The sequence below is a fragment of the Gopherus evgoodei genome, chromosome 12, assembly GCF_007399415.2.
Source record: "Gopherus evgoodei ecotype Sinaloan lineage chromosome 12, rGopEvg1_v1.p, whole genome shotgun sequence".
Classification (NCBI taxonomy): domain Eukaryota; kingdom Metazoa; phylum Chordata; order Testudines; family Testudinidae; genus Gopherus; species Gopherus evgoodei.
In genome coordinates this window covers 37,842,376-37,864,443 of record NC_044333.1, presented here as the reverse complement: position 1 = coordinate 37,864,443, position 22,068 = coordinate 37,842,376, and the positions used below count along the sequence as shown (strand labels likewise).

Sequence of the window (22,068 nt, the reverse complement as noted above, 5' to 3'; positions counted from 1 at the left end):
CATAGGACCTTTTCTAATCCTTTGTCCAGCCCAATTGTAAGTTTCCATCATTTCCCTTAGGACACTGTTCAGTAGTCGGATAAACTTCACTGTTAGGAAGCTTCACCTGCTACGTTTATGCATATATTGTACTGCTGTTTGCCTAGCTCTTAATTCTGACGTATGGTTCTAGTGATACTTACTGATTTAAGGAATATGTTGTAAAAATATTTTCTTTGGCTGTTATCCTCCATGTGATGCAGCTTTATAAAACCAGAGAAATGATCGCTATTGCTGTCCAGTATAATTGGAAAGTAGATATGTAACTGATGAGAGCATTATACTGTATGCTGGGGAATTATACCATGTGCTGACCTGAGAAGAACATCATCCTATGGCTGTTTGAAGGTTTACCTAGTTCCCAGTGGGCTGGTGGCCACCCCCTCCTCTGTTTTTACCCCGCCTCTGTCCTGTGCCCACAGAGACCCTGGCTTTGGACAGTCTTGGCTCAAGAGAGGTGCACATAACTGCTTCCAGAGCCAGCCATTCACCCAAGAGGAAGGGGTTGTAGAAATGACCCATTTTCTCTTTCCCTTTCCAGCTGCTACCTCTACAGCATTCCCAGCCCCCTGCCAGTCCTAGGGCAATAAGGGATTTGAATTCAGATCCCACTGTGTTAGACTCTTAGGGTACATCTCCACTGCAGCAAAAGAGCCATGGCATATCTGGGAGTCAGCTGACTCAGGTTCGCAGGGCTCAGAATTACAGGGTTAGATGTGTCCTTAAAGCTGCTTTTTATTTAATCCAAGATGACTGGTGTATTTTTGGTGGACCAGGGTGAAACTGTAGATTCTGGTATTTGACTTGCCTCAGCTGACTGGGCCAGTGCTAAAGTTTGTGTCATTGCCCATAGCTCCAGGGTGAGTCTTTTAAAAGCATATCCTCAGTAAAACCTCAGTCCTGTGAAGTGCTGAGCACTCTCCTACTGACTTCTGGAGGAGCGGTGCTCAGTGTTTTGTAGCACCAGACCCTGTCTTCTGGGCTTTGCTTAGCGGTTAATTACTTACCCCAGATTAAAAGGGTTTTTTTGCCTTGAATCCTGTAAGCAAAGACTGTTCAGTCCCATTGTTATTAAACATGAAATTGCCTTTGCTTCATTGTTAATGTGATAAAATGTTCCTTGAGGATTCCCATCCCTCAGGCTAGGCAGCTGATAGACAGTAAAGCTACCTGCTTCCAGCTTTCCTGTCTTCTTTTCTGTCATATAAAACAAGCCAGAGAATGTTAAGAAGAATCCTGAAACAGAAGCCCCATTACCCAGCTTGCTAACATTCAAAACTAGACTTTAGTGGGATAAATATTAGATGCTGGCTTTCTGCTAGGCCAGTGCTTTAAAAATTGGGCTCTGAGGCCCATATTTGGGGCAGTAAGTAAATGGCCTGATTTTCAAAAGGTTGAGCTCTTGGCCTAGCACCTCCTGAAAATTTCAGTTTATAAAAATGTGCAATGCAATCTTCTGAAAACACCATCAGACTTTGTATCCAGTGATTCAAGTTTTTACGGGAGGCAATTTTAAAAGCACAGATGCAAAGCATTGCCGTGCCTTTGCTAGTCAAGGTTTAGCTTATCAGTATGGAAAGAATCTTACAAATCCCTAACCCTTTACTTCAGGCTGGGCAGTTCAAAAATAAACAGCCCCATCTATTTACTCGTCAGTTTCACTTTCTGATTGTCCTATGCGCAGTGCCACAGGGTCTGGGTTTCAGAGTCTGCAGGAAGAGGTTCAAATGGAAACCGCAAACTCTGCTCTTTTAGGAACTGAAGGAAATCATTTTAACAATGCTAGGTTTTGTAAAATCCTTCCGAGGTTCCAACCCTTTATCTTTGTGAATGACCGTGGTGCCCAGAAAAATGAAGGAATAATTGCACTGATTCTGGATTGGATGGGTATTGTGTATACTTAGCTGCTGGCCATTATGGAGATACATCTGGGGCTGTCTGAAGGCAGAGGTGCATGACCTAGATCAGGGGTTCTCAACCTTTTTCTTTCTGAGGCCCCCCCCCAACATGCTATAAAAACTCCACAGCCCACCTGTGCCACAACAATTGTTTTTCTCCATATAAATTCTACGGTTGGCATTAAGGGGTAGGAAACAGGGCAATTGCCTGGGGCCCACACCACGGGGGCGCACCGTGAAGCTAAGTTGCTCAGGCTTCATCACCAGGTGTTGGAGCTCAGGGTCCCGGGCTGCCTGCATGGTGGGGCTTCAGCATTCTGCCTTGGGTCTTGCGAATCTAATGCCAGCCATGCTTGGCAGACCCTCTCAAACCAGCTTGCGGCCCTCCAGGGGACCTTGGACCCCTGGTTGAGAACCACTGGCCTAGATGGATTGTTGGTCTCATCCAGTGTGGCAGTTTCTTTGGTTTTGACCTGCAGCACTTACCTGCTCCTTCCAGTCTTCCTAGCCTACTGGTGCTCTTCAGTCCCGTCCCTCAGCATCCCCTTCTACTTTGGATACTGAGCTAACTCTTCTCATGACCTTCAGTCTTAACTTGCATTCCCTCTCTATGACCTGGACTGCTTCTGAGCATGCACCCTACTTGCCTCAAATAGTATGGTGCTTCTGTAGTTTGGCTGAGCAGAGACTGGGGTTAGTGCCAACTATCACACTTTTGCTTTTGTACATGTCGTTGTTGTGACCTAAGCAGGAGTTGAGTCCAGGGTGTAATACACTACAGAGGCAGAATGGTCTTGTGGTCGGAGATATGAGACCTGGGTCCCAGTCCAAGCTTTGCCACTGACTCATCGTGTGACCTTGGGAAAGTCATTTCAACTCTGCTTCACTTTCCACCTTTATAAAACAGAGGTAATTCCAAGCCACTTTTGTAAAGCATTTTAAGAATGTATTTTAATAATTAATTAATTAATTACATTATTGATCCATTGCCTGTGCCTAATATGTAGCGTGTAGCTTTTTGGTATTAAGTTCGACTTCCTTGTTTTGCTTTGTGTTTTGGCCAAAAAAGCCCAACACAAAAAAACCCCTGACTGAATAAAAATAGAATGAAATGAGCAAAAATAACTTGCTTAATAATTTTCAGAAATGTCTTCATATCTATGGAAGGAAAAGGGATTTTTCCCCGGCAGTCTGTGCACAGAGATTACTTAAGCCAACTGTAAATTAAATTTCCTTGTCTACATATTTATATGCCATGTACTATAACTCATGCAGAAGAGCTTAATTTTGTGTGTGTTAGCTTTATAGATGTAGAAGTTCTCTGCCCCAAAGAGCCTAGCATGCTGACACTTACAGATTCTGCTCCTACCACCTGCTTCTGTCATATAGCATTTAGGTAATGACACAAGGCCTGATATTTTTCATAGCCCCCACAATCCCCATTGAAACTATATGCTCAGCACTTCTGAAAATCAGGTCCTTGATACCACTGGTATATACTGCTTAGCCCCTCTCTCTCCATTTTAATGTGCCTGTTGTCAGAGAGTTTAGCCCCCAGCACTACTGTATTTGGAAGAATAGCATCAGTGCCATAGGGTAGACCACTGTTGCTCAGCCTGTTCAGGTGGCAACCCTGTATGTAAGTAAAATGTTACCTTTTCTATAAGAGTAAAAACTTATAAATACTAACAGTGATATGCCTGTATAATTTATTTGCACGTGTGTTTGGAGAGGTTGACCGAGAATACTTGACCTTGAAAGGTCAGGGTGTTTAGGGAGTGAGCCTCTTTGCTTTAGTGTGTGATGAAAATCCTTGCAAACCTCCCCCACCCCCCAATTCTTATGTGACCCTTCACCCCCGGGTGTTGCGTCCCTCTGGTTGAGAAATAGTGGGTTAAACCAGTGGCTCTCAGTCTTTCCAGATGACTGTGCCCCTTTCAGGAGTCTGATTTGTCTTGCATACCTCCAAGTTTCACCTCACTTAACAACGACTTGCTTACAAAATCAGATATAAAAAGTGCCACAGCATATTAGTAACGAAAAATGGCTGACTTTCTCACTTTTCCATATAATTATAAAATAAAACAATTGGAATCTAAATATCGTACTTACAGTTCAGTGTATAGTATATAGAGCAGTATGAACAAATCATCGTCTGTATGAAATTTTAGTTTGTACTGACTTTATAGTGCTTTTTAGGTAGCCTGTTGAGTTGATGTGCCTCCTGGAATATGCCCTCTGCGTACCCCTGGCTGAGAGCTACTGGGTTACACAATCTGAGGGTATTTCCCCTTGCTGTGGCTATGTTTTCCTGACTTTATAATATTAAATGATAAAGGGTGATTAATAATACTTTACATAGCACCCTTCGTTCGAGGAACTCAGAGGATCTTGACAAGCCGTACTTAAACCTCAGACTCACCTACCCCCCTGGAGAGTTATGCTGAAATGAGGCCTTTTTTGGCAGTTGCAAGGCTCAGATACAGCATCTAGACACCTCATTTAATATCTCCATAACCAATGGAGAGAGACCTATCTGTGTGACAGCAGCACTAAGATAAGGACAAGTTGTCACTTGCCAGGGCAACACACATGCTTTAGCACCCTCTACTCCATGCATTTAATGACGCAGTTAGTTGCTTGCTTGCTTTTCCTAGGTATCTCTTTGACAGGCAGGGCCGTCTCAGCTGTCAAAGTTTTATATGGACCAAAGTTGGCTTAATTTCTTTCCCTGAATTTTCGGTTGATGCCCAGTAACTAAATCTCATTGCACATTTGCTGCATGGTTTGCTGCCTAGCAGAGATACAAAGTGGGTGAAGTATTCTCTTTTATTGGACCAGCTTCTGTTGGTGAGAGAGAGAGAGAGCTCTGTGCTGTGTGCCTCGAAAGCTGGTCTCTCTCACCAACAGTAGCTGGCCCAATAAAAGATATGACCTCGCTGACATGGCTACGACTGCACTGCATATCCATGGCTAAAGCTGTCGGAGGGAAGCTCCTTATTGCTAAGGAGCTTCTGATACTTCTTAGATTGCTTTAAAGAAAGCTTTGCTGAGAAACAACCCTGCTAATGTTGCCTAGTTCCTGCATTTCTCTGCTGTTGTGATATCGCTGAGACCCCACACGTGGAAACCGGGTTTGTTGCTACATACCTGTGCCCCGCTTGCTGCTTTTGCCTCCTGAAGCCATAATTTTGATTGTGGCATCATTTGTTTCCACAGCAAAAGAGAATTAATTACACCCCCATGCTCTTCTAGAATAGAAACACCCAACTGCCCTGCTTTTATTATTTGTTCTGTATTGTGGTGGCACTGCAAGTATCAAGTGTGAACTCCTCAAGCCTTAACGTGGAGTCACAGACAATCCGCTTGGGCACTCTGGTCTATCTTGCCACTCAGGCAAGCTTGCCTTGGTGATAGATTGTCCCTTGCACCAAAAATCACAGCAAGATTCAGGTCACTCCTCCCAGTCCCAAAGGATCAGTCACTTTTCCCAGGACAGTTGTACCTTAGATCGCTCACCAAAGACAATGCTTGTAGCCAATCTTGTAATAAACTAACTAAAGATTTATTAAGTAGGAAAAAGAAGTGAGTTATTTACAAGGTTAAAGCAGGTAAACATATCCGCACAAATTAGCTACAGGCTTCAGTTCCAAAAACATAATAGCTGCTATGATACGCAAGCTCTGTATGTCCTTTAGAGCTAACCCAAGCCAAGCAGCTTGGGGATCCCTTGTTTATGCTTAAAATTTTGCCCTCTCCAAATTCCAAGCAGCACAGTGATGATGATGTCTCCTTGCTAGGAATTTTTATTCCCTTCCTTTTGAGTTCAGGCTGTGATGGGACAAGCTTTTGTGCACGTCCCCTCTTCATGGTGTGGGGAAAGCAATCAAAGTCTTCTGCCCACTGATGTTCCACAGTGGCTTGTCTGATGTGTATAGGCCTTGTTTTGTTGGGTGGAAGATGACATCTCTTGTCGTGAACTAGTATTTCACACTTGGTAATGCTTCTCTCCTGACTAGGGGGTAGAGGGATGGTGGGGGGGTTACAGTTTCATAGCAAACTTTTATCGTTTCAAAGCAACCACTGAAAACTCTTATAGGATACAGATATTGTAAGTGAGGTAATGCATGCAGCAGTTTACAAGCATTTCATAAAGTCTAAACATTAAACACATTCTTATAGACCTAACATTTATTTTAACAATGCTGACTCACGGGGAGCCAGACTGCTTTCTACCTGAACATTTGTCAGTGTTCAATGAGGCCATAGGGCCTTGGCGTAAGCTAGCGCCTGGTCTGCCAGCGTCACGATCCTGTCCCAAGCTTTCTCACTGGTTACATTCTCTTCCCCCTTCCCACCTCGCTGTTATGTCTTTCATTCAAGTTGAAGCATCTGATTCCATGAGCAAATGGAACAGCTTCTGGGAGAGGTAACTGATGTGTTAGTGCAAGGAAGAGAAAGAAGAGCAGCTTTCATGTTTCTTCTGTCTTTAATGATTGCCACAGACTTCCAAGGTGCACTTAATTCTTAGCACTGAGATGCATCTTTCCAGCTCAGTTAGCCTGGTCATTGTGCTGTGGGAATGGCTGCTGTTGGCTTGGATAAAGGCAGTCTACAGATTCTGCATGTTGCAAATAGAGAGGAAGGTAATGTTGATATGCAAAAAAGCGACCTAGATAAAGGAATTGGTGTGATCTGATTTACAATGTAAATGCAACATGTGATGAGTGTCTTAAGTTTGGCAGCTGATTAAAATCCATGAGTACATTATTGTGTTAGATGACATCTAAGCAAGTTTGCGTGTGTTTACCAAAATGTGTTATGAATGAGATTAGCCTTTTTTTCACTTGTTTAGTATAATTTTTGCACTCTGCAGATTGTATGGAGGCTGATGGTAAATGTAACGCTTTCATCCTAACTTGATTAAGGCGGATGAGTCACTTGGTGATCTTTTCACGCATGCTGTACAACAGCTGTTCGTAATAGAGAAAAACCTTTGGGAATGGGGAAACTTCTCCTTTGTAAAGCAATTAATATTACAAGAATACAAGCACTCGAATAAATATGCGCACTCTCTAGCCTTCTATGTGTCATTCCTTGTGTGTGTGTAACTTTTATTTGCAAAGGCTGGAGGTGGTTTTGCATAGTTGACTATCTAGCATGGGCCCAGGAATGCTGGAATAACTTGTATAGTGAGGGTGCTGAGAGGCATTGAAACAAACTCTAAGCCCTGTATATGGTGGAAACCACCCCAGGCTTGAGGATGCTGCAGCACCCCTAGTTCCAGCACTGATCCACGAGCCTGATTTTCAAACAGTTAAGGTGCACTGAATGCATATTCTGTACCCAACTATTGTGTGCAGTTACACATCAATCTGGTAGTTGTGTGCACAAGTGATAGCAGTCTGGGAGCAGAGGTCCCAGGGTGGTAGAAAGAAAATCTTGAAAGGTTTGTGAATCCCAGAATGAGAGGAATTTGCCATGATAAAAGGAAGAACAACTTGGGAGTATATTTAAGAAAAGGGAAACTTACAGACTATCAAGAAAAGCTTCCTTGGTGGCAAGATCTATTAGTTTGTGGGCTAACCTCTCATGAGAAGTGATGGAAGCTCCATTGCTTGGCACATTTTAAAATTATTCCAGACTCTGGTCAAAACATACAGTAGAGAAGAATGTTGCACTGACAGAACGATGCACTAGGTGGGCTCTAATCTATTGTTTCGTTCTGCGTATCCTAATTCAAAAATAAACTCCATGTGCCATGCATACGGGCATAATGTGGGTGAGGAGCATGGTAGTGGCAGAAAGATGCTAGCCATTTCCCCAAGCGCCGTGCTTACAATATGACTGTGTTCGCAAATGCTAGTAGAGTACTATCAGTAGTCTGCTGCTTGCAGTCTTCATACTTCCCTACCACCCAGATAGAGAGTCTTTCCAGGAACGGCAGGTACCAAAACACCTTTTGTATTACTCTTACTGTCCACGTATCACATCATTCCCATTTCAAACCCCATGAACCCGCGGTGCAATACACTGTAGTAGGCTGGCTAGAGAATACAATTGACTGTCGTGCGTGGCAACATTTCTGTAACACCTTCTTCCAGGAATCGGAGGCCTTTAGTGATTTTAATGCCTCCACAAATCCCTGTGGTACAGGGAAGTGCTGTTACCCCACATAAAGGATGTCAAAACAGCGATAGAAGGAATCTAAGCTAAGGGACTTTCCTAAGGCCTCACAGTGAGTCTGTAAACAGGGACATTTGGTGAGGGAGATGCCAGCTGAATACTTTAGATTAGGAGAGTTTTTTGAAGGGATGTGGTGGAACAATGGCATATCTTGGGGGTTTTTTTTTGTTTGTTTGTTTTTTAAGAGTGGCCCTCCTGCAGGGGCAGCTCTAGGCATTTCGCCGCCCCAAGCACAGCAGGCAGGCTGCGTTCGGCGGCTTACCTACGGGAGATCCAGAAGCCGCGGGACCAGTGGACCCTCCGCAGGCAAGCTGCCGAAGGCAACCTGCCTGCCGCCCTCATGGCGCTGGCAGAGCGCCCCCCACGGCATGCCGCCCCAAGTACGCGCTTGGTGTGCTGGGGCCTGGAGCCGCCCCTGCCCTCCTGACTGGCAGTGTAATCATATCATAACACACTGTTGCAATGGGTGTTTATGTATATTTGCATATAGCCTGGGAGATGATAAATTGACATCTGGAATACCACGGGGATGGGCGCATTAGTGACAAATGGATCTGATGATTGCTTTCCAATGTAGAGTCAGGGCTTGTCTCCAGCTGGTTTTACTCCGTAAATGTTTTGTTTCCTTTAAAACTCCCCATGATGTGGAATGCGTAGAAAGGTTAACACATTCCTTTCTCTTTTACTTCTAAAAAAAGTTTCCTGGACTTTAGGGTGAGTATAATTTGGTGCTTAACCTAATGCTGTCACTTTTCAAAATCAGGTATTGAGCAGTTAGTTAATGAACCCAAGTTCAGAGCCAAGGATCCTGCAGTGATGCAGCAACCACCCATGCAGGTTCTCAGCATGATGTTTGGATGCCATTGGTGTGTTCAGCCCTGTGCAGATTTGGAGCTGCCCAGGGCCCTTTCCACTGAAGGGTTAAGGACTCTGTGCTAAAAACAAACCACACCTGCAAACAACTGGTTTCAGAACTCGGAGCAGCTCCACTTTGGTCTAAATATACGCAGAAATCTGTTTGAGTGCTAAGGACTCTGTTGTTCTGCTATCAAAAGCGTAGTTGTAGCAGAGGGGGATTTTCCTGTCTTCTGCTCCTTATGTATTAATTGGGAACACACAGAAAAACAAACTAAATTATCCACTGTATTGTTGCCCCTGGAAACTGGAGCCTTCCGTGAGCCGCCAAAAATGTGCACGCAGCCGATAGCACCAGAGCAAGCTTCCTCATGCAGTGTACTGTGACGTGCCTCAACCTTGTGCATGGGATAACCAGCTCTGCTCTAACAATGATAAGGTCTCCAGGCCCATGCAAATGATTGATCTCTTTGAGTTGTGAGTGAAGGTGCCCGCTGGTGGTGGTGAGATGTGAGATTTGCCCATTGGGAGATGAATTTAGATCACTAACACATTGCACAAAGTCCTCCGGCCAGCCATCGAACGGCAAATGATATGTAGTTACTAGCACAGGCTGTATTTGAATGAGTCACCTAGAGTGATCAGCTCCATCACTTATCTCCTTCCATTTGGAGGACTCTTCAGCTCCTAGATGTTTGAGTTGGAAGGGCCTTCTATGGTCATCCACTTGTGCCCCATTCCATGGAGTAGGCTCAAATGCTGCTCTAATCCCACCAGGACTCATTAGGGCAGTGCCATAATTGCTTGAGTTTAGGAAAGGCTGGTCTTTCTCTGCTCATTGGGCCTGGCTGTAACGTCTTCATGGATTTTCTTGCACCTAACTGAAAAGGATTTTCACTGCAGAATTGCACCTTGCCGCTTGTGACCTCATCAGATCTCCTACACTAAGCCTGATCAGACTGGGCTGGTATTTGGATGGGAGACTCGGGAAGTGGAGCTGATTCATTCTCTAGGTGTTACTTTTCTCATGGAGCTCTGATGGCCTGGGCTGCTGCTGCTGTTTTGGAGGAATCCTCAAAGCCAAAGTCCTATACGCTTGTGGAAGCTGAAGTCCCCAGGGTCCTTTTTGGCAAGAACCGGCCCTTGACCAGATTCCAGTGTGGGTAACTACTGCCAATCTACATTCTCCCTATGGTTTCATCCAAAGCACCCTTCATTTCCAACCTGAAACACTCCTGTAGTGTTCCTGTGCGCTGTGAAACTGCTGTAATGTTCTACCGCACAAGTGGCTGCAAGCAATTCCTGTGTGTATAGTTTGTTCAGTAACTGTGGACTGACAGGCACTGTGAACCTTGAATTTTCTTTGCATGGTGCAGACTATTTAATAGCATAAAAGTAGCTGATCATCTTACGGAAATAAGACAGTGAAGATGACACATCTCTGCAAGATGCTGCAGAGGGCCTGAGGGGCACTCTTCCTGCGACATTTTTTAGCGGGAAGGGTGTACAAATTGTAACAAGCCTGGAATAAAAAATACATCTTGTTTTTATCTGAAGATATCATAGGCCCATGTTGTTCCTTCCAAGGACTTCTATTATGAAATTAGTGTTCCTTCCATTGTTTAGTTCCTTCTGGCACGTCCAGCAGTGCAGTAGGATTGAAATGTTAGCTGTGCTGTCTAACAGAATCACATCTTAGTTTCTGCGATCTGGCCTGGTTTGGGATTTTTCTCTTTTGCTGCCTGCCCCCTTCCCGAGCCTGCTTCAGAGTTTGAGGAGGAGGTGGGGGAAGAAAACATAACTAGAAATAATTTCCCACATGCCCCAGTGAGTTTAAAGCTGCAGGGACTGTCAAGTGTTGAGTACTCTTCTGGATTCAAATACACCATGGGTTAGCGAATGGCGGGTAAATCTGTTTTGTTTTCCATGCAGTTGTTTTCAAGATAAGGCTTAACGTTGAGAGAGAATTTGAAGGGGAACTTCTGGCTGCAAATATATTTCATTAACTCACCATGGAATCTCTTCTATCTCTGTCCTAATAACAAAGCTTGATACACAGTAGAGATGGACAGCTCAGGTTCCTTACCTGTTCCTGCAGATGTGCATGTGACATTAGGTTGACTGGGCTGTTGGCTCTTTATTTCCTTTTTGGAAGAAACTAATGATTTTAGGGATGAAATGTCAAAGTTGGGGGGAGGACAGGGGGGAAATGATTGAAATAACCTTAGTCGAAATAAATACCATTATTCCTTCTGCTCCTGTCTGCTGGCTCTGCAGTGTCATAGAGAGAAAACACGGATTGATGTGTGCACTGATACAGTGCCATGAACGTGAATAGCAGTTCACAGAACAAATAAGACATGGGGCCAGACTCTGATCTGTGTGACTCTGGTGCAGATCTGAAGTCACTCGATTGAAGTTGCTGTGGATTTACAGCAGCAGAACTGAGCTGAAACTGGGATCTGCTATTTGTGTATCAGAGATCTTGCAATGAAAGTTTAAGACCTGAAAACAAGTGATAACAGACAAAAGTGGGATGTAGGATGAGAGTGCAAAGGGATGTAACCAAGTTCAGGTATGGTTGCATAGCCTTGTTATATAAAAACTTTGGGTCTGGATAATTTTTTAAAATGTTCTTTGCAATGGACATGTTGATGATTTTAATCAGTGGAAAGTAAATTACTGACACATTTGGTTTTCTGCTCAAAACTACTGGCCACATTCACATGCATGATATTTCTTTTTAAAAATGCAACTTAAGATGGAAAAATATGCGTCTCTAGATCAGTAACTTCAAGCACCATGCGCAGCAGCGAGGTGCCTGTTAAAAGCATGAATTAGAGGGTATCTGAGCTCTCAGAACAGAGGTTCCGTGTCTCTGGAGTTGGATGCACAGGATTACTGGAAAACCTTATAGAGGATTGCGTTTGCTGTGATGTGGGGTTGAGTGGCAGAGGCCATCCATCATGAGAGTGATGTTAATTGGAGTGCTGAATGCCCTCTGCATCAGGGATGAGGCTTTGGCAGAAGGTGTATCAAACAGGACTGTGGCCTTCTCAGGTGCTTCCATGACAGCTGCCGTCTTGTTTGTCACCGGGAGCCACCACAGCTGAAAGCAGGAGTGTCTTCTGCTTGAGTGGAGGAGCCCTGGGGCTCCTCCATGGGTCAGATAAAGAGAGGGGGAAGTGTAAGACGCCCTAACAAGTGGCTTACATACATCAGTGTGTGTGTGTAAGATCCCTCCTGTAGGCTAAGCTCTGGGACAGGGGTTCTCAAACTGGGGGTCGAGATTCCCTCAGGGAGTCACAAGGTTATTACATGGGGGGTCATGAGCTGTCAATCTCCACCCCAAATCCCACTTTGCCGCAACATTTATAATGCTGTTATATATTAAAGTGTTTTTAATGTATAAGGGCGGGGGTCGCACTCAGAAACTTGCTATGTGAAAGGGGTCACCAGTACGAAAGTTTGAGAACCACTGCTCTGAGATAACTGAGAGCAGCCGTGCTGAGCAGGTTGCTAAGGGAGCAATGTGCTTTAAAGCTCAGCTGGTTGCTGAGGATCTGTAGGAAATTTTTCTTTTTAAGGAAATCTGACGTGACCAACAGGGCCTAGGCGTGTCTTCCCTGGTGATTTGATCAAATGTATTTACAGCTCATGAGTAATTCTCCCACCGGATCCCTTGTTTGGGTGGACAGTCAGATGGCCTTTAGTTCTGGCATTCAGCATAGTGTCCTGTCCAGTGCCTGTGAGATGGGGGTTGGGAGTTGTGCCACCTTCTCTCCCGACCTCTTGGGAGACTTCAAGAATTTTACCCTAGAAGGAAGAGTTGCAAATGTCCCAGCTGCTCCCATGTTGGGACTCACCTGGCAGTGCTGGAGTGGAGGAGCACGTGCTGTTTTCAGTGTCTGTCTGCTCTGGGAGGAGAATTGTACCACTTCACACACAGTCACAGCTAGCATGATTTTAGTCCCAATGAGGACAGGGCTCAAGACGGCTCTCGAAGTGCGAGGGCGGATCTCGTTAGTGCTGCATGATTCGCTGCCCTTGATTGGACAGTGTTTGTGTCGCCCTCTAGTGGCTGCAGCTCTAATTAGTGCAAGGTCCTAATCCTGTGGCGAGAAAAGAGGTTCTCTCTTGTAACAGGAGCAGGTGGTAGAGTGGGGCTTTTGCTGAGAAGTCAGTTCAGTAACCATGTTGATTGCTTGCTAGTGACCACTAAACTCTGAGTAGCTGCTGTACTGTTCTGTGGGAACACAGAGCAAAGAATACCAAGAGGGAGAAGGAAGATGCTAGAATAAAAAGTGGAAGTAAAGGGGCTAGCTATTGTATTGGAGCAAACTGGTGCTTCATCAGTGAAGCCTCCCTAATATCCTGCTCCTTTATAAATGCAGCACAACAGCCTCCTCAATGCTGCAGTATCACTTCTGTCAGATGCAGGGTTTGCCCCGCAGAGATTCTCAGCCTTCTCCTTTCTAGAACCCTTTTCCCACTGAGTGGGGTGGGAAGGGCAGAGTGGTCGTGCATACCTCTGCTGTGGAGCTTCTCTGCACCGATTGTTTCTAGAGCGGGCTGGGAAGAGTGTTGATTTTTCAAAGAAAAGACTGTGTACATTCCAAACTTTGGATGAACCGTTTCTGCCTGTTTCAAGGCTCCCACCCCCTCACTTGCTCTTTTGAATCCACATTTCCACCTCCACCCCCTCAGGGAGGTGCAAGTGCCCTAGAGTGAACAATAAAACTCTCCATCCGCTACCCTCTAACTTTAGTGCTTTGCGGAGGATGGTGGGGGTGGGTTCCCGGCTTGTTAGTGATGCACAATTCACATAGCCCCTTGCTGGGTCGTGGGGGGAGAATGCTTTCAGACCCCTTGACGTTCCACCATTTACTGCACTGATGCTCTGTGGAATTAAAATGTCAAAGCCTTTTGGTAGCTCTGGGACATGCTCCTTGCTATCTGCTCAGAAAATGGCATTATAAAAAAAAAAAATCTCTCGGCGTTTGACCTTTAAGTGAAAGAGAGAAATTATTAGCTGAGTCAGTGAATATGTTGTGTGCCAGTTGCTAATTGGAGCTCAGGGGGTGGGGAAACTGACGAGCCTATCGTGATCAATGGGGTGCGTGTGGGTGTGCATGCGTGTGGCTTATTTGGAGACAGATGCACGAGGATTCACACATGCAGCTCTGGTGGCTGCTGGATGTTGCGTGCTGAATTGCTTTGCGCACTGCGCTGAGCATCTACCCCTTGCTGTTCACTTGCTCTCTCCTCCCCTCTCAACAGCTGCCTAGAGTTGGACGTTTCTCCCTCTCTCGTCTTCATTTTCCTGGCACAGATCACCAGGCAAGTGGCAAAGCAGGTAATTTATGACCCGCGGTAGTTACAGTAATTGCTTTGCTTTCGAACGAGATCATTGGAGAGCTGGAGTTATTTATTTTAACTTTACTAAACTTAAAGGTGCATGAAATGCTTTATTCATAGTGGAACTGTCTGTCTGGTTTATGGGTTGGCACGCTGGCCGTCAATACAGCATCTAAGCCCAGCATGCGAGACGATGCCCTAGAAGTGTATTGCTTCAGTTCTCAGACTCCTGAGTGGAAGAGGTAAACTGCTGCCAATTCTGACCAGTGTAGCTTGGTTAGTTTTGCAGCGAGGCAATGCCCTTGCTTTGTGTTTGTTCTCTTTGAGGTTTGCTGATGGGGAGTTTAGTTGCATTGTTGTCTGGAGTGTGCTGTGCTTGGGAACAAAAACCCACTGATGTGAACCCTGTCAAAATTACACAACACACACACCTTCCTTCCTCTTTGAGCTGACATGCAATGAGTGCTGGGCAGGCACGGGGAGAGAGGTGTGCGTTTAGGGTGTGTGTGTGGATTAGGTGCACACGAGCTCCTGAGAGAGGAATTGTGGCTTCTTCAAGATTATCCATGGTGTTCCCTGCTTGTTTCCCACTCCCCTTGCTCCTGTGAAGTCAGATAAGAGCCTTTCTGAGCGCTGATAACCTGCCACTGAACAAGCAGAACAGCACAGGGAACAAAGGCGCTTTGAGACTTATTCACCACAGGTAGAATCTAGGTGAGGTGAAAAGGAGGGGAAATGACTGAGTGCCAAAGCAGGGGCAGCCTTTGCCTTAGAGCCTGGCGCATGGGGGACAGCCTGGAACTGGAGAGATCCCTGTTTTTGCCTGAGAAGCGCCGCTTTTGCAGAGTGGTCTGAATTATTTGGTTCAGGGTGTGTGTGTGTATGTGAGATTTTTCTCTGTTCTCTTTCCACGGGGGATCACCCTTGCAAAACATTCTTGTCCCTTTAAAACCTTCTCATTGCACTAATGCAGAGGGCTGCAGATGGCTGGATTGCATTCCCTTCAGAGCCCATTGGTTCAGTGTGGAGCAATCCGTTAGAGCTTCTCTCTCTGTCCTCTCCCTGGCTGAGAGGTACCTTTGTACACGGACGGACAGACTGCCTGCTGGCGTGGGAAAGCCATGATCTGAAATCTTATCCCGAGGTGTTGGCAGTATTGTGCTTCAATGACAGGCTTCCAGCTTTGCTGATCAGCTTCTTGGAGTAATATCCCAGTAACTCAATAAAAGGCTGGAGGCAGCAGTTCAAATTAGTCAATGCCTGAGCTTACTTCTGAGAGCTCTAGTGCATGAAAAGCTTGTTAAAAATATTTCCATTTAAGGGGTTGCAGCTATGAAAGTAGCTGGGTCATCAAATGGCTTAGCAAGGTCAATCTGGGCTCCTCCCCCCCCCCCCCCCAAAAAAAAAAAAAAGTGAGGGGACTCAAATATCTGGCTTAGTCTTATATCTCCTCTGGATGCTGAAAAATATGTCCTGCTGGATGGAATTAAAGGGGAAAATTTCAGTGCAGTGGAAAAGGTGGTCTGAATGGTGCTCTTGAAGAGCCTGTCCCTTTAAGAGATGTTTAATTTGTTTTTTTTAAATATAATAAAATAAGAAGCTGGCATCTGATATCTAGTGTTGACATAATGGAAATTATGTGGTTGGGATGCACAAGAAAAGCAAGAGACTTCCAGAATTTCAGGATAGCTCTCTTCTTTACAAAATGAAATTAGCTTTACTAGTCAAGGCTGAATTAGCCATTTCTTTAAAAGAATAGAAGTGGACTGGGTCACCCTTAAAAGTCAAATGAGTAGAAATTAGTTTGTGGAGAAAGGAATTCAGTTTATGTGTGTCGGATTTATTCACAGATGGTGCTAATGAGAGCAACAGTGAAAGGAAGGGTTGGGTCTCCTGGAGATGATCTACCCATTTGGGGAAGCTGCACAGGGGACCTTTTAGGCCACGTCTACACTACAGTGGCACATTTCTGGCTGCAGCAGCGTGGATGCTGCTGTGTCAGTGGAAAGGGTTTTTCCATTAATGTAGTTAATCCATCTCTCCGAGAGGCAGTAGCTAGATTGACAGAATGGTGCTTCCGTTGACCTAGCCCTGTCTAAACCAGGGGGTTAATGGACCTAACTACGGTGCTCAGGGAGCGAGGGAGCTGGGTCTAATCTGATTTTTAAATATAGACCAGGGTTTAAATGGATTGTGAAGCTTTGATGTCCCTCTCCCCTGGCTTTGCCTGCATGTCAGCATCGCGCATAGACTGGCTTTTACCCACAAAGTTAGACGATGTTGTTACTAGAGGGTCGCAAGCTTTGTTGTTTCCGTTGGCTGGGCCCCTTGCACACACCTGGGGCTCCTTGCATCCCTCCCTTCCTCACCGTCCCCTGAAGCTCCCTGGGCACCACCCTCCTATCCCCCTCTGTCAGGGACTCCCAGCAACCTCCTACCTTCTTCCTCTTGTGAGGGGCTCAGTGGGCCCCCTCCCCATACAGCAGGATCTCTGAGTACCCCCCATCCTGCTCTTTCCCACCATGGAGCAAGTTCTGTGTCCCCCATGTCCTTCTCCCCCAATACCATTGTCTCCCACTGAACCTCCATGCCAAGAGCTCTGTGTGTCTCCTTATCCCGCCTTCTCACCGCCCCAGGCCTCCTGTTCCCTTCTTCCCTACCATGGCAAGGATTCTGCATCCCCCTCCCTCAGACCTTTGTCCCCCATTTCCCCACTGTATCAGGGCTCTGTGCCTCCCTTTCCCCACCATCCTTCTTTGTTTTCTCTATCTGGCAGGTAAGTCATCCAGGGTGTCAACATGTTAAACTGTGCCCTGGGCAGAGCTGAGATGGGAGGTGTGCCAGGCTGGAATTGTGCCATCAACCGCTTCTTTGATCCCAACGATTACAGGCCTGGTTGAAACTACTGAGTCTGCTAATCGGATGCCAGGAGCTCCATGTGTCCCTCATTTTCCCCCTTGCCAGTTTTCTGATTTTTATCAGTTTTTCCCCATGGACACCTAGAACATTCCCTGGAATTTTGGAACGGATTGGATGCAGAACTCCGTTCAAAAGTTGTCACGTTACAGGCAGAGAAATGCCACCAGGCGTAAGCCCTCCATTTGTTCGGCCCTTTATCTATGGGTGCATCTGTGCTGCAGCTCTGCTGCTACAGGGCGGACACTTCCTACAATGACAGGAAGGATTTTTCCATCATTGTAGGTAATCCCATTTTCCAAGAAGCGGTAACTGGGTCAACTGAAGGAGTCCATTGACCCAGCCACTTCTATGCCAGGGGTTAGGTCGATCTAACTGTGGTGCCCAGAGTGAAATTTTTCACGGCCCCAGGCAACTTAACTAGATCAACCTAAGTTTTAGGCACAGAATCATGTCTTAAACTGTTCGTGTTCTCTCTCACCTGATCTGACAGTGGGTCCTGTGACATCGTGATCCCTTCCAGAGGGACTTGCTCTGATTCTAGGATTCGGACGTCGCTGCCGGGTCCAGTAGGAGGGCAAGATGTGTTGCAAGGGAGAAAGCTGGCCCAAGCCTATCTTTGTAATGGGCAACAAGAGTATGGAAAATCAATGGCACAGCGTAGAGGGGATTTTGTTCAACTGGGTAGGTTTTTCTGTCCCTTTTATGGTGGTCTCTCTACTTGCCACAGTGCCTGAGTTGCAGGATAATATTTAACAAGATATTGCATTCTCATCTCCACCCTCCCATGAAGCAAGTAAATGTCACCATTTTACAATTTGGAAACTGAGTCACGGGGAGGTGAAGCATCAATGGCAGAGCTGGTGGTAGAACCCAGGAAGACCTGGCTGTGAGTCCCATGCTTTTAGGCTACTTAGACCATGTTTTTTAATACCAGGGACCGACTTACCGCCTTCCTAATCTGTGTCAGGGGGATCTCAGGGACTGGTGCCGGGGCATTGAGAAACACTGCACTAGACCATGCTGCCCCTGCCTGTGCATAGACACACCTCTCCGGCCAGTGCTGAAAACTGGCAACAGAATGATTCAAAATCCTGCCATGGGCTGAATAGGCTCGGCCTGATGGTGCACCGTTTTTTTGTTTGCACGTCTATCACAATTGTTTGCGCAGTTGCAGGAATTGCCGTCATGAGGATATGCACGTTTTTGCATGCGCCCGATGCTGAAAATATTGGTATCCCTGCATTTTGAGTATCGGCTTGTTATCCACTGTAAACTGGAAAAGCTAATGTTTCTCTTCTCGTAGACGCAAAGCGAGGGTGCTGCAGATACCTGGAGGAATATTTGCTCACCAGGAGACTGCCAGCTGGCTGCATCAGTGGTTGGGGAGAGCATGGGGGCAAGCTGCTATTGTGCCTGTTTTATACTGCAAAGAAAGCAGTGAAAGGTTGCTTCATTTTAATTACAGCTTTTAATTGCCCCTGACTTCAGGGCTAGAACTTGGTCTCCATGGAGCTCGCAGATGTGAGTATGGGTTCCAGTGTCATAATTATGCAAATTGCACCGGCACAGAAGGGATGACTCAAGTTTATAATTCCAGTGATAAGAAGTGACACTGGTGGGCGGGGTCGAGTGGCCTTTTAAACAAACGCAGATGGGGAGCAAAAGCAGCTGCTTAAATCACAGACGCTGATTGTGATGAGATGGGAGCAGTTTTCTGTCTTGTCTGATGCTGAGGCCTCGCTATGGTGGGGCTTGAAAATTCTGCAGCGGGGCTGCGTTAATCTGCCCACTAATCTTTCACAGGCTCCCTGCGTCGCACCTACCTGTAGCGCAGTGTGTGTTTCATGTTCCAGGGCAATGAAGCATCCAGTGCCCTGCTCTGCTCTTTGTATTTCCATTGTAGTGCTACAGCTCTTCAGAATAATATACTCCAAGCTCCTGCAGCGTCTTTGTGAGGATCGCAAAATGCTGTGCTGAGCTACACTAACTCTCCTGCGAGATACATAGGTGATGTCTTGCATCTTCCAAAGCAATCTGTGAAGCAGAGAGAGTTAGGGTTAGTGCACACCAGCCTTGACTTGGGCACAAGGGTCAAGGCTGTGCATGGACCATAATTTCTCTTGAACATTTGGGGCTTTATCCCCATTTTACAGACAGCTAAAATGCAGCCCAGAGATTAAGGGATTTGTCCCAAAGTTGCAGAACAAGTTGTTGGCAGAATTGGGAACGGAATCCAGGAGTCCTGACTCTCTCCAGCTTAGACCCCATTGCATACAGTAGTGGGCTTTCCAAAATTCAGGGCTTCACAAAGAGACTTCCGCTGTCACTGGTGCATATTAACAAGGATCTGCTGTTTGCTTTGATTCAGGGTATGGCTACACTTGAAACTTCAAAGCGCTGCTGCGGGAGCACTGCCGCGGCAGCGCTTTGAAGTGTGTGTGTAGTCGCAGTGCCAGCGCTGGGAGAGAGCTCTCCCAGCGCTGCACGTACTCCACCTCCTCATGAGGATTAGCTTGCAGCACTGGGAGCCGCGCTCCCAGCGCTGCGGCACTGTTTACACTGGCGCTTTACAGCGCTGTATCTTGCAGCCCTCGGGGGGGGGATGTTTCTTCACAGCCCTGAGCGAGAAAGTTGCAGCGCTGTAAGCGCCAGTGTAGCCAAGGCCTCAGTATCCAACAGGGACCTGAAGAAATGCATAGTGGGGAGAAACATCCAGAGATGAAATGCTAAGAAAGCTAAGAATTGCAAGTTGCTGAGAGATGCAAACTGCTCTCTGTGGGCCCACTGGCTGAGAGGACGGTCTTACACCCAATGTTATCTTCTGCTTTCAGATACCTGGGTTGGCTGTGTGTGCTGCTAGGTCAAAAGCCTCTGACTCAGTTCTAGAGGGGCTTAATCCATTTACCTGAGGGTTGCAGGGGAAAAACCTCCTCAATTTCATTTGTTTTTAAATTTGCCTTGCACAAAGGGCCAGCATGAGGCCTGTTCACCATTTAAGACTGTGGCTGTCAGTGATACGTGGTGCATAGGCCTGGTGCTGACCTTCCGTGAGCAAGCCAAGTATGAAGTCTCTTCTTGAGTGTGAAGGTCATGTCAGTAATTGTTTTATTTCCTTACTCTCAGAACCTTGCAGTGGGTGTTGGTTTTCCCAAGAGACCCACTTCTCTGCTGCCGACACTTGTTATGCAGGATTTCCTTTGGCTTTCTCTGTGTTACCTGATGTCTGTGATCTGTGGGACCTTGGCAGGGTGACTCGGTTTCCTCTCTGTGCAGTCTAAACAGTTCAGCCATGGATGCCAAGTCTAGTTGGCTAAAGCACATCCTTTAAGGTTGTGTGTCCTGTCCTACGCAGATCAGACCAAGCTGCTGTAACCCAGTCAAGCTGTAACTATGTTGAACACGCCTGTTAAACTCCTTTTTTTAATGTAAGGAGACTGAGCCTTGTGTTCCCTTTTAGAATTGATTTATTGGCCGAGAAGCCTTGTGCTTTCACTGTTTAAAAATGGATTGTGCTGTTTTTGTAAATGAGTTTTTATAAGCTGCACTGTCTTCCATTGGGGGGAAAAGGATAATTAAAAGTAACTTAATCACCAGATTGCTAGCATTACTTTGGCATCTGCATCACTTCCCCTCTAATCCTTCTCCTCTGATGGTTTTCCAGCCAGTAGTTTTCAGGGCTGCCCAGAGGATTCAGGAGACCTGGGGGCCCCCCCCACCGCCGAATTGCCGCCAAAGACCTGGCACTTTGGCGGCGGGTCACGGGGCGGAAGGACCCCCCCGCCGCGGGTCCTCGAGGCACTTCGGTGGCAGGTCCCAGGGCGGAAGGACCCGTGAGTCTTCGGGGCACTTCAGTGATGGGTCCTGGGGCGGAAGGACCTCCCTGCTGCTGAATTGCTGCCAAAGGCCCGGAGTGGAAGAAGCTCCAAGGGCCTGGGCCCTGCAAGAGTTTTCTGGGGCCCCTGGAGTGAGTGAAAGACCCTGCTCCAGGGCCCCAAAAAACTCTCATGGGGGGCCCTGTGGGGCCTGGGGTAAATTGCCCCACTTCCCCCCCCCCCCCCCCGGGTGGCTCTGATGGTTTTAAATCTTGGTTTCTTTGTCTTCCTACTGGGCTAGTGAATGAGCTTGTCTTTAAGTTCCCATTTCTCTTTAGTTATAACATTAAAGTTGGTTCTGTACTTCCTGAATGACTCAGGGTATGGCTACACTTGCAGCCATACAGCGCTGCCACAGGAGCGCTCCCACGGCAGCGCTTTGAAGTGCAATTGTGGTCACAGTGCCAGCGCTGGGAGAGAGGTCTCCCAGTGCTGCAGGTACTCCACCTCCCTGTGGGATTAGCTTGCAGCGCTGGGAGTGGCGCTCCCAGCGCTGGGGCACTGTTTACACTGGCGCTTTGCAGTGCTATAACTTGCTGCGCTCAGGGGTGTGTTTTTTTCACACCCCTAAGCGAGAAAGTTGCAGCGCTGTAAAGCGCCAGTGTAGCCAAGGCCTATGTCTTCATTTGGGGTACTGGACTGTGGCTGTTCAATTGCATGTCCAGGCCCAGAATTCTCCTCCCTCTCAGTTACAATCTGTAAGGTTTCGGGGTGGGTAATTCCTTCTGGATTAGCTGCGGGAGTGGCAGTGTCTGACTGCAAAGGCCGAGTCAGAAAAAGCCATGTCTACATTGGAAAAGTGTGTGCTGAGCACAGGATTGGGAGCCTGGAAATCCCAAGTCACCATCATCCTCCAGCCCATCCAAAATGAAACTTACAAAATGACCTCCTGGCCTGTTGCTGTGATTTTAAGTGCTATGCTCTTTGAACCCATCCACTGG

The 22,068-nt window shown here is 46.6% G+C and overlaps 1 protein-coding gene across 11 annotated transcripts in view; it reads left to right on the top strand.

Moving 5' to 3' along the window:
- KIAA0513 (KIAA0513 ortholog) overlaps positions 1 to 22,068 on the top strand; it is a 92,341-nt gene that overhangs the window by 14,936 nt on the left and 55,337 nt on the right. For 2 of the 11 annotated variants that reach the window (XM_030582183.1, XM_030582178.1), the window contains exon 2: positions 2,689 to 2,846. The exons of 3 other annotated variants lie outside the window; for them this stretch is intronic. The gene's annotated coding sequence lies outside the window, so the exon portion shown is untranslated. Of the gene's footprint in view, positions 1 to 2,688; positions 2,847 to 14,030; positions 14,335 to 22,068 lie in introns of those variants that run through there. 6 more of the 11 variants (XM_030582181.1, XM_030582176.1, XM_030582177.1 and 3 more) reach the window with 5 other exon arrangements.